At 39.7% G+C, this 12347-nt stretch overlaps 1 pseudogene across 1 annotated transcript; it reads left to right on the top strand.

The window, feature by feature from the left end:
* Positions 1 to 6777: 6777 nt before the first annotated feature.
* Positions 6778 to 7384, top strand: LOC116532084 (annotated as a pseudogene). The gene has a single exon (XR_004260705.1). The product of XR_004260705.1 is annotated as a 40S ribosomal protein S10 pseudogene (transcript).
* The last annotated feature ends 4963 nt before the right edge of the window (positions 7385 to 12347 follow it).

The raw sequence follows: 12347 nt of genomic DNA, 5'->3' as shown, positions 1-12347 counted from the left end.
TCAATTTTCTTCAGCTGAAAATCTTTCCAGCTTTGGAAAGAAAAAAGGCTTGTCTAGGACTAAATGCTTACTTTCTGTTATGAAAATAATATTTTCCTTCTTGCTCTGAATTTCTCATAAGAAAGATAAATATCTTTTTTTCCTTGAATACTTTTGGAAATATAGTTTTCTCAATTTTTTTTTCAAGCAGAGTGCTGTTTTTCATCATGTACTTATTTTGATAATTCTGAGTTACTGTACTGGGGTTTAACTAAAGATAGCTTTTGTAAAAATCACCTATGATAGCCTTGTAAACAAATGGATAATGTCTTCTGCTTACATAGAGCCTTTAAAAACAGAAAATAGAACCTCAGCTCTTTGCGACCCTCCCTTTCTTACCACAGAAACATAATGGTCATCAAATTATAATTAACATCAACTATTTCCTGTTTTGAATAAAAAGTAAAAGCCTATTTCCACATATTACTGCAAAACCTCACCAATTTAGAATACTACAGGGAAGGCTTGGGAGAAAGTATGCTAATGGGCAGGTTTTAGGTGGTCAGACCAGCCTCAGAGCAGTGGCTCACGCCTGTAAGCCCAGCACTTTGGGAGTCCGAGGCAGGTGGATCACGAGGTCAGGAGTTCAAGACCAGCCTCGCCAAGATGGCGAAACCCCGTCTTTTAAAAAAAAAAAAAAAAACAAAAAAAAACAGACCATTAAAAATCTGAATTACATCTCATTTTAAAAGAAATGCTGTTTCATTCAAGTACAGAAAACACAATAACACAATTGGAAACTAAGTCAATAGTTAAGGATTTTTTTAAGATATGTACCTTATAATAAGTCTGCAATTCATTCATTCATTCATCATTTAATCATGTATTCAACAAGTGGGTTTGAGTATCTACTACATGCCAAGCACTGTCAAGGATGCTGAGACTACAGCCATCAACAAGACAAAGTCCCTGCACCCATCCATGGTTACATTCTAGTGTAGGGACTTTGATCACGAGCAGATAGTCAAGAACAAGATAATACAACTTCATGTAATGTTAAGCATGATTAAGAAAAATAAATCAGGTAACAGGGTAGGCAGGGATGGAGTGAACTGCTCGGGGCAGAATGCTCAGGGATGGACTCTGAGGAAGAACCATGAATGAAGGGTAAGTGTGAACCATGGGAAGATCCAAGGAACACGCTTTCCAAACACCGGAAGAGCAAGTGCAAAGGTTCTGAGACGAGAATGAGCTTATAAGGTTCAAGGCCCAACAAGAAGGCCAGAAGGGCAGAGCGAGCACAGGGGAGACCAACAGGGATGACGTCAGCAAGCTGGACAGGGCTCAGATGTGAGGACCCCAGAGGAGCACGGTATGACAATGGGTTTGAAGTATAGTACAATTTGAGAGTCAGAAGGGACTGCTCCTGGTCTAGACTGATATCTCCAATATAATCATGAACAAAGGCAAACAGACCCACTAAAGTCACATGGCCATAGCTAGCTGACCTAGAGCTGACCCTGAACCCACCAAGCTAATCAGAGGGGCCTTGGTTTCTGCTGGTGGCAGGAGGTTCTGCGAGGAAACTCAGGAGCAGTGGGTGGCAGTGCTCTGCCCTGTAGGCCAGAGGTGCAGAGAATGCTGACCTGTAGCAGACAGAGAATCAGAGACCCACTGAGGCCCGACAGTACATCTGTTCCTCATTCCCAGCCCAGCCCAAGGCCCTGCTGCCTCCTGCCTCATTCTGAGACTGTATCCCTACCATAAATTGCACTTTCTGCTTGCAACCAGCTCCAACTGATTTCTGCTTCTTCAAATCAAACATCAACTAATAGATATCTTAAGCATCAGCCACCTCCTTGCCTCGTTACACAACACCAGAGGCTGTGGTGTGCTGGAATTGGCATGAGTGGCCAGCACTGGTTCTCAAAAGGAACCGTGAGGATCTCTTCCCAGTCCGTGTTCAGTGATGCCATGCCGGCCATGGTGGGAATATTTACATTAGAAAAATGAGTAAATGTTGCAGATCAGGGCTTTTTTCAGAGAGTTGATATTAAGCATTTATTGACACACGTGGCTGGAAGTAAGACCCACCAGGCTCTGGAGCCAGAGGTCACATCCCAGCTTGGCCACTCCCTCTCTTAGGTAGTTATTTCACCTGTCTGGCCAGCGTCCTCACTGTAAAATGGTGATAAGGATAAGGCCTACCCCACAGTGTGTTGTGGCAATGAACTAAGATAATACACGTAAAGTGCTTAGAACAATGCCTGACACATAATAACTGCTCAGTACAGACTACTTACCAAGCCATATTATTACCACTGAAATTAGGAATAGAATAAGATTTTGTGTGTGAGAGTGGTTCTAGAGGTCTAGTCAGTTCAACAAGACATGGAACAAAAGCCAGAAGTACATAACTATGGGACCATGAAAATAAAATTAGCAGAGGATGTAATTATATGCCTGGATTACCCAAGGGAGTCAACTGAAACATTTTTTGAATTAATAATAGAATTAAATGGGTGTTTGGATAAAAGAAATATATTTTAAAATCAACAGCTTTTGCAAATCATTTCTCAGAATTTATCCAACAGAATAAAATTACCACTGTGAAAAGACAAATGCTCAAGGGTAAATAGTAAGTTCACTGATCACAAGGGAGATGTCTCAGGGTACACTATTTTGGAATATTCTTTCTCTGTAACTCCAGGTCTCAAGCTCCCCTTTCCATTACTATTCAAAACTGTCCTCTTACCAATGCAAGATACTTTTGTCACTCCTGGCTTAAAGTGCACTCTCAGGATTCTCTCCCACTCTCCCTTTTTCCTCCCCAGCCAGGGTCCATGTCTGGGGGAAGACATACAGGCCTTGATTATGGTGCTATCCTTTGGACATGTGGAGACGAGCTCATCAGTGCCATGCTTTGTTCAAGCTGAGCGATACCCATCTTGATGATCTTGGGCGTCTGCCTTCTTCTCCTGAGCATCTACCCAGTCTCCCTGGCTGGCGTCACTTCTCTCAGCACTCGCCTTGTACAATGATTGCTCAGGAAGAAGCCCAGTGGTTTTCTCCTGCTGAAGTGATTACCACCTCAGTCTAGAGGCTGTGACTCGTCCTTTAATAATCAACTATATCTTCTATATAGTTCCTAGGGTAGGCTGTCCATGCCTCATGGTGTGTTAAGAAATCCCCACGGCTCTCAATTCTCAGCTCCTCTCCCCTTACTCTGCTTTGGAAAGCTTTGGAACTTTTTAAATATTCTCCATAACCTGTGGGGTGGGGAGGTGGAAGGCCTATCTCAGGCCCTCTCTACCAAAACATGTCTTGCTGCCATTATTACCATGCTGCAGTCCACACACGTTGCCTTCCTGAAGTAGCAAACAGGTGAAGGCAGTGTACCATGAAGCTCAGGAAGCTTAAGCTTCAAGGCCCCTCACGCACACAGCCCCCTGCCCTGGGAGTTTTCATTACAGCTCCCCCAGGAGCACACAGGGATAAAGTGCAAGTAGTTTATGTAGGAGCCGATGCCACAAAACACCAGTAGGGGAGTCAAGTGGGACTGGGGAAGCTGCCAATCAAGGGGCACAATCAAGGAAGTTACTATTCTGGATACCAGGCTTAATCCTCTTGGGGAATTCCGTGCCTCAATGTTATCTCATACGAGGAGGAAGTATGCTGGGCTCTGATATACCACCTTTAGTCAGTCATTGATTGATAACTGCTAGAGCACGAGGTAAGAAGAATTAACTTTCTGGAACTTCTTACATGCCATGTGTCCTCAGGTCTATCTGCGGAGGGAAGTTCTCAGGCTCAGAGATACAGATGCTGCTAAAAGCCACGCCAAATTAAGGCCTGTGGGGATATGGATGGGGGCACCAAGAGCTTACCTGGTTATATGTTTTTGTGTAAAATGTACAAAAGTAACTTTAAGGCAAAACTATGGAGATGGTAAAAAAAAAAAGAATCAGTGGTTGCCAGGGATTAGGGGAGAGAAAGAGATGAATAGGTGGAACACAGGCAGAGGATTTTTAGGGCGATGAAACTACTCTGTATGATACTACAATGGTGGATACATGTCATCATACATTTGTCAAAAACCCATAGGATGCACAACACCAAGAGTAAGGCTTCATGTAAACTATGGACTTTGGGTGAGCATCATGTGTCAACATAGGCTCATCAGTTATAATCAATATGCTACTCTGGTGGGAGATGCTGGGAATGGGGAAGCTGCACATACGTGGGGGCAGAGGTTATTTGGGAAATCTCTATACCTTTGTCTCAAATTTTCTATAAAACCAAAAACTCCAAAGCAAGTCTATAAAAATAAAAAAATTTAGTTAATAAATGTTGTCATGTTTTCCCTTCCAATTTCCGCTCTGTCACACTTCCCTCTCCTTGGGTAATATGTGAAAAGTACCAGCCGCTCTCAGAATCTGGCCAAAGGGAAGTCCAGTTGGGGCTATACTCAGTTGGAGCCTGGTGGAATATATTACTTGATTCCCAGTCCCTTCCATGTATAGTTGTTATCTGGAACCATTGTGATGAAGGAAAGGCTTGGAGGCACACCACCACTGCCCACTGACTCACCCAGAGACGCGAGGCCAGAGGTTGTGTTGCAATATGAACATAACCTACAGCACCAGGCACTGGAAGCATGAAAGGAGCAGAAGGGAGATGAAGTTTTAAATATGTTATGCCAAAAGCTAGTCAGTCTGTGGTGTACCAGGCAGTTAACTAATAGAAATACTATACTGTTTTTCTGTTTTCTATGACATTTGTGGTAATTGTCAACTTTTAAAATTTATGGTTACAACTTTTCTTATAATACATATTTCTTTTCAGGTATAATTTTGTATTCAGAATTTTTTTTATTTATTTATTTATTTAGTAAAGATGGGCGTCTCACCGTGTTGCCCAGGCTGGTCTTAAACCCCTGGGCTCAAGCAATCCTCCTGCCTCAGCCTCCCAAACTGCCGGGATTACAAGCATGAACCACCATGCCTGGCCTACGCTTTTTCTTAAAGAAGACACTCGAAAATACATGTTTCTGTCCACCTTGCAATCAGAGACATAGGCTTTTCTGCTGTTAGACCAACAAATATTCCTGAAGGCAGGGATAATAGTCAAAATATGTAACTATACTCATAGCACGGGCAGCAACCAATCAATGGCTCCAGCATGGTCCTCTAAACCTAACTTACTAAATCAGAATATGTTTTTCCTCTTAGACTTTGAACCAAAGGAAAGACTAGGAAGAAGTTTTCATATTAGTTTCAAAGCTCTCTTGCTTTCTTCTCCCAGTTTCTTCCAACCCACAAAGAAATTTTATTTCTTCTCTGTGTGGTAAGAAGTCTGTTCCTGAGTCATCATCTTGCTATCTCTTTACCCTGTATTCAGAACCTAAACACTATGTTCTCTGTGTTCTCAGAGTTCCAGGCTGTGGCTCTTAATATCTAAAGAAAAGATTTTAAAATGCAAAAGGCTCCAACTTTTGTTTCTGAAAACTAGGGATGCAAGTTAATTACAGCAGCAAAAAATTTGAAGTAACATGAATATCACCCTATAGCAATGATTGAAAAATGAAAGGATATCCATACTATGGCACCCCAATAAAGATGATTCAACTTTTTTATTTATAAATAAAAGTTGTAAATATTTATGGGGTACACGTGATACTTTGATATATGCATACAATGTGCAGGGGTCAAATCAAGGTAACTGGGATATTCATCAGCTTACACATTTATTTGTGTCAGGATCATCCTAAGTCTCTTCTAATTATTTTGAAATATACAATAAATTATTGTTAACTAATAGTCACCCTACTGTGCTGTCAAACACTAGAACTTGTTTCCTCCATCTAACTGTATTTTACACTCATTAGCCAGCCTCTCTTCATCCGCCTTCCACTTTTCCTAGCCTCTGGTAGCCACCATTCTACTCTCTGCCTCCATGAGATCAACTTTTTAAACTCCCACATGAGTGAAAACATGCAATATTTCTCTTTCTAAGCCTGGCTTATTTCACTAAACATAATGTTCTCCAGTCCTATCCGTGTTGCTGCAAAATGACAGAACTTTCTTCCTTTGATGGCTGAATAGTATTCCACTGTGTATATATACCGTGTTTTCTTTATCCATTCATCCACTGATGGGCAATTAGGTTTGGACTGAACACAAGCCCACAAATCAAGTAACCATCTCAAAGGAAGACGTTTCTGAATTTCCAGTGCATTAGTTAGCAAAAAGGTGCACAAAAAAGGCCCACAATAATCGGTCATATGAAAAAGCATAAAATGGCCAAGCTCAGTTCCTGTTATCTAGCTTATGACTTATTTCCTGACAATATTTTACAGGGAGTTCCAAATATAGGCTATAAAAGGGATGCCAAGTCTTCAAAACAATGCCTAATTACTAGTAGAGTAACTAGAGGTGGGCACCAAAAGTTATTACATGGGGATCCTCTACAAACTAGGTTGTGAATACGCCAGGTTATTGTCCACCAAATCCCGATAGCAGAGTCTGTCCCCACCACTCATTCTCCCTTCCTTAACCCCATTTTTAATCTTTTTGCCTTTGCAATTTCCTCTGCAGAATCTGTTGGGCCACTCTGTGTCTCTTTCACTTTATCTTGTAGGCTAGAATCTTCCCTGTAAATACTGGAAAATACTAAAATATCTCTCCATATATCAAGGATGGTGTCATAACAGAACTACTAGGGTGGGGCAAGGGCAAGACTAAAGGATTTCTGAAATCCTTTGTGATCATCTGATTCTATGGTGATAAATCAACCCACTGCAGAATTGATTTAAAACATCAGCACAGCCTTTCCAGCCTCAGCGCTAGACCCTACAGCTGCCGAGATGTTGATGCCTAAGAAGAAATGGATTGCCATTTATGAACTCCCACGGTGGCCAAGAAGGATGCCCACATGCCTAAGCACCTGGAGCTGGCAGATAACAATATGCCCAACCTTCATGTCATGAAGGCCATGCAGTCTCTCAAGTCCTGAGGCTACATGAGGGAACAGTTTGCCTGGAGGAGTTTCTATTGGTGCCTTACCAATGAGGGTATCCGGTATCTCCGTGACTACCTTCACCTGCCCCCAGAAATTGTGCCTGCCACCCTACGCTGCAGCGGTCCAGAAACTTGCAGGCCTGGGCCTAAAGGTCTGGAGGGTGAACGACCTGCAAGACTCGCAAGAGGGGAAGCCGACAGAGACACCTACAGATGGAGTGCCGTGCCGCCTGGTGCAGACAAGAAAGCCGAGGCTGGGGCTGGGTCAGCAACCCAATTCCAGTTTAGAGGCAGATTTGGTCATGGACGTAGTCACCCACCTCAGTAAAATTGGAGAGGATTATTTTGCATTGAATAAACTTACAGCCAAAAAACCTTTAAAAAAATTTGCACAGATATAAATAAGCTGAAAGGCTTTTGATAAATGAAAACTAGTTAATAACTAGCCACTACAGATGTAGTGGCTCACACCTGTAATCCCAGCACTTTCAGAGACCAAGGCTGGCGAATCACGAGGTCAGGAGATCAAGATCCTTCTGGCCATGGTGAAACCCCACCTTTACTAAAATACAAAAAAAAAAAAAAAAAAAAAAAAAGGGGATGGTGGCATGCACCTGTAGACCCAGCTCTTCAGGAGGCTGAGGCAGGGGAATAGCTTGAACCCAGGAATCAGAGGTTGCAGTGAGCTGATCATGCCACTGCAGTCCAGCTAGTGACAGAGGAAGACTCCATCTCAAAAAAGAAAGAAAGAAAAAAAAAAGATTGTCATATAAGAACTATCACTTCTGGAGGGGTATAATTGTGATAATAAAATTACATTAGCAAAACTACACGGAGTCTCAAAGGCCAGGAATAGGGAGATTGCAACAGATACAGTGAAGAAAAATATTGTCAAAGCCAGAAATTTCTGAATATAGGTGATTTTCTGTCAAAGTTTCTTGGCCTAAATGGTAAGACAACAGAAATCCTTGATGAAACACAGCTACACGAAACCCTAAACAGAAACCCACTGTCTCTGGTCAGAGATTTAAAGCTAACATATGTTTGTCATATATATAAATATATACACTGTTGACCCTTGAACACTGGTTTAAACTGCAAAGATCTGAACAACACAGGTTCGAACTGCAACGGTTCATTTATACAGAGTTTTTCAACCAAATGCAGATGGAAAATACAGTATTTGCAGGATACAAAACCAGAATATCTGGAGGGCTGATTTTCCAATAAACTCCTTCCACAGGGCTGAGAGACTTGACCATATGGGGATTTGGGTATACGTGGGAGTCGAGGGGAAGTCCTAGAACCATCCCGTCACATATACCAAGGCATGACATGTATGTAATTTACTTCTCAAAATTCTATGAAGAAGTAGCTATTTTTTCTATTTCTAAAATTTTCCCCTACTTTTTATAGGTGAAAAATCAGCCTCAGAGATTAAGTAGCTTGGCCAATATAATGTGGATATTGAAAAACTAGAAAAAGAAGCTGGAGGTAGTTTTCCTTTTTCTTAACCACTCAACACCAATTTTAACTTCTGCTTCACAGAGAAGTTCATGAACAAGAGGAGAAAAACAAAAAGGCACAGGAGGAAAGATGAAAGTATATGTAATGAGAATACCAAAAGGAGAAGAAAGCAACAAAGAAACTGAGAAATGTTTGAAGCAATAATGACTGAGACTTTCCCCCAAATCAGTGCCAAACACAAAACCACAGATTCAGGAAGCTCAGAGAACACCAAGCAGGATAAATGCAAAAACAACAACAACAAAAAAAAACCCTACACCAAGAAAAAATAGACCTTACCTACCTATGTATAGAGTAGCATAGATAAGAATTATATCCAATGTCTTCTCAGAAGCCATGAAAGGAAGAAGGGAATGGAATGAAATATTTAAAGTGCTGAGAAAAAAACACCACCAGTCTAGAATTCTATACTCTGAAATTATCCTTCAAAAGTTAAGGAGAAATAAAAACCTTCTCACACCAACAAACTTGGAAGGAATTTGTTGCCAGTAGACATACCTTGCAAAAATATGTTTAAAAGTTTTTCAGGCCGGGCGCGGTGGCTCACGCCTGTAATCCCAGCACTTTGGGAGGCCAAGGCAGGTGGATCACGAGGTCAAGAGATCGAGACCATCCTGGTCAACATGGTGAAACCCCGTCTCTACTAAAAATACAAAAAATTAGCTGGGCATGGTGGCGCGTGCCTGTAGTCCCAGCTGCTCAGGAGGCTGGGGCAGGAGAATTGCCTGAACCCAGGAGGCGGAGGTTGCAGTGAGCCGAGATCGCGCCATTGCACTCCAGCCTGGGTAACAAGAGCGAAACTCCGTCTCAAAAAAAAAAAAAAAAAAAAAAGTTTTTCAGAGAGAAGAAAAATGACACAGGTTAGAAATTTGGGTCTACATAAAGAAAGCAAGGGCATCAAAGAATGAATAGAAAATAGAACCATCGATTTTTCTTATTCTTAATTAATCTAAATGAAAACAGTTTGTCCAAACTAATGAAAGCATCAATGTATTTGATTACTTGCATAGATAGATAGATAAATAGATAGATAGCTATGCATATGTATGTTTATGTATATGTGTAAGTAAAATAAACAGCAGTAATGACACATGGGACATGAAGAAGGAATTAGAATTATTTTGTTCTTATCAAATACTCATAATACATTTAAAAAAGTAGAGAGTACTATTTTAAAGTAGACTTGGATTAGTTATAAATGTATATTGCAAACTTTAGGGCAACCACTTAAAAAAGTGAAAAAAGGCATATAACTGATAGGCTAAGAAAGCAAAGAAAATAGAATCATAAAATGCTCAGTTGAAAACTACAAAAGTTGGAAAAAGAAAAGGAGTCAAAATAGGAACAAAGAATAATAGCAACAAATAAAAAACAGTCACAATATAGTATATCTTAACCCAACTATATCCCCTTGAATGTCAATGGTCTAAATGGACAAATTAAACAACAGAGATTGTCAGAGTGGATCATAAAAAAGATCCAATTATATGTTGCCTACAAGAAACAGACTTTAAATATAAAGACAGATAGATTAAAAATAAATGGATGAAGAAAAATATACTATGCTAACATTAATTTTTAAAAGTAGTAGTTATATTAATTTCAGTAAAAGGAAATTGCAGAGCAAGGAAAATTATCAGGGACAAAAAAGGGCATTACACAATGATAAAGGGGTCAATTCTCCAAGAAGACATAACAATTCTTAATATGCATCTGCCTAACAACAGAGTGTCAAAATACATGAGGCAAAAAATGATGGAACTTCAAGAAGTAGATGAATCCACTATTGCCATTGAAGACTTCAGCACCCCTATATCATAAATGGACAGATCCAGGAAGCAGAAAATCAGCAAGGACATAATTAACTCAACAGCACCATAAATCAATAGGATACAGTGAACATGTAAGATTACTTCATCCAACAACAGCAAAATACATAGAAGCTCACATGAAACATTCACTAAAATAGAACACATTCTGGGTGATAAAACACAACAAATTTAAAAGGATAGAAGCTATACAATGCATGCTCTCAGACCATAATGGAATTGAACTAGAAGTTGATAAAATAATAGTTGGAAAATCCCAGAATATTTGCAAATTAAGCAGCACACTTCTAAATAACACATGGGGAAAAATACTTCAATTTTTTTTAAATATTTTGAACTAAATAAAAATAAAAACACAATATATCAAAATTTGGGGAATGCCATGAGGAAAATGTCTAGCATTAAATGTATATATTAGAAAAGGAGAAAAATCTAAAGTCAATGATCAATAAAACCAAAAGCAAGTTCTTTGAAAAAATAAATGAAATTGATAAGCCTGTCTAAGCAAAAAGAAAAAAAAGAGAGGACACAGGTTTGATAATATCACAAAAGAGGAGAAATCACTGCAAATCACAGACATTAAAAGGAGAAAAAATAATAATATACACAATTCTATGCCTACAAATTTGATAACCTAACTGAAATTCACAAATTCCTTTGAAGACACAATAAGTCAAAACTAACATAAGAAATAGAGTATCTGAGGCCAGGCACACTGGCTCACATCTGTAAGCCCAGCACTTTGGGAGGCCAAGGGGAGTGGATCACTTGAGGTCAGGAGTTTGAGTCCAGCCTGGCCAACATGGTAAAACCCTGTCTCTACTGAAAATACAAAAAATTTAGCCAGGCATGGTGGTGGGCACCTGTAATCCCAGATACTTGAGAGAGGCTGAAGCAAGAGAATCACTTGAGCCCAGAAGGAGGAGGTTGCAGTGAGCCAAGATCATGCCAGTGCACTCCAGCCGGGGAACCAGAGTGAGACTCTATCTCAAAAAAAAAAAAAAAAGAAAAAGAAAAGAAATAGGCTATTTGAATAGCACTATTTCTATTAAACTAATTGAAACACTAATTAGTAAACCCCAAAACAGCAGAAGACTCAGATAGGTTTACTTGTGAATTCTACCAAACATTTAAGAGAGATATTACATCAATTGTCTACAATATCTTTCAGAAGATAGAATCAAAGAGAATACTTCTTAACTCATCCTATGAGGCCATCATTACCCTAATGCCAAAACCACACTAAGACATTACAAGAAAACTACAGAGCAATATCTCTCATGATTACAGATGCAAAAATTCTCAATAATCCATTATCAAATTGAATCCAACAATGCATAAAAATAATTATACTTCATGACCAACTGGGATCTATCCCAGGTATGCAAGACTGGTTCAGCATTCAAAAATCAGTAGGCTAAAAAAAAAAAAATCATCTGAATAGACATTTCTCAGAAGACAAACAATTGGCAAACAGGCATATAAAAAGGTGCTCAACATCACTGATCATCAGAGAAATGGCAAATCAAAACTACAATGAAATATTATCTCACCCCAGCTAAAATGACTTTTATCCAAAAGACAGGCAATAACAAATGCTGGCAAGAATGTGAAGAAAAGGGAACCCTTGCACACTGTTGTTGGGAATATAAATTAGTACAACCACTATGAAGAACAGTTTGGAGGTTCCTCAAAAAACTAAAAATAGAGCTACCATGTGATTCAGCAATCCCACTCCTAGGTATATACCCAAAAGAAAGAAAATCAGCATATTGAAGAGATAGCTGCACTCCCACGTTTATTACAGAACTTTTCACAATGGCTATGATTTGGAAGCAGCTTCAGTGTCCATCAACTGATGAATGGATAAAGAAAACATGGTACATATACACAATAGGATACTATTCAGCCATAAAAAAGAATGATATCCTGTCATTTGCAACAACATGGATGGAACTTGAGGTCATCATGTTAAGTGAAATAAGCCAGGCAC

This window comes from Sapajus apella, unplaced genomic scaffold (assembly GCF_009761245.1).
Source record: "Sapajus apella isolate SASKATOON/1434 unplaced genomic scaffold, GSC_monkey_1.0 scaffold74, whole genome shotgun sequence".
NCBI classification, from domain to species: domain Eukaryota; kingdom Metazoa; phylum Chordata; class Mammalia; order Primates; family Cebidae; genus Sapajus; species Sapajus apella.
Note: the sequence above shows the minus strand (reverse complement) of the source record. Positions and strands in the feature narration are given on the sequence as shown.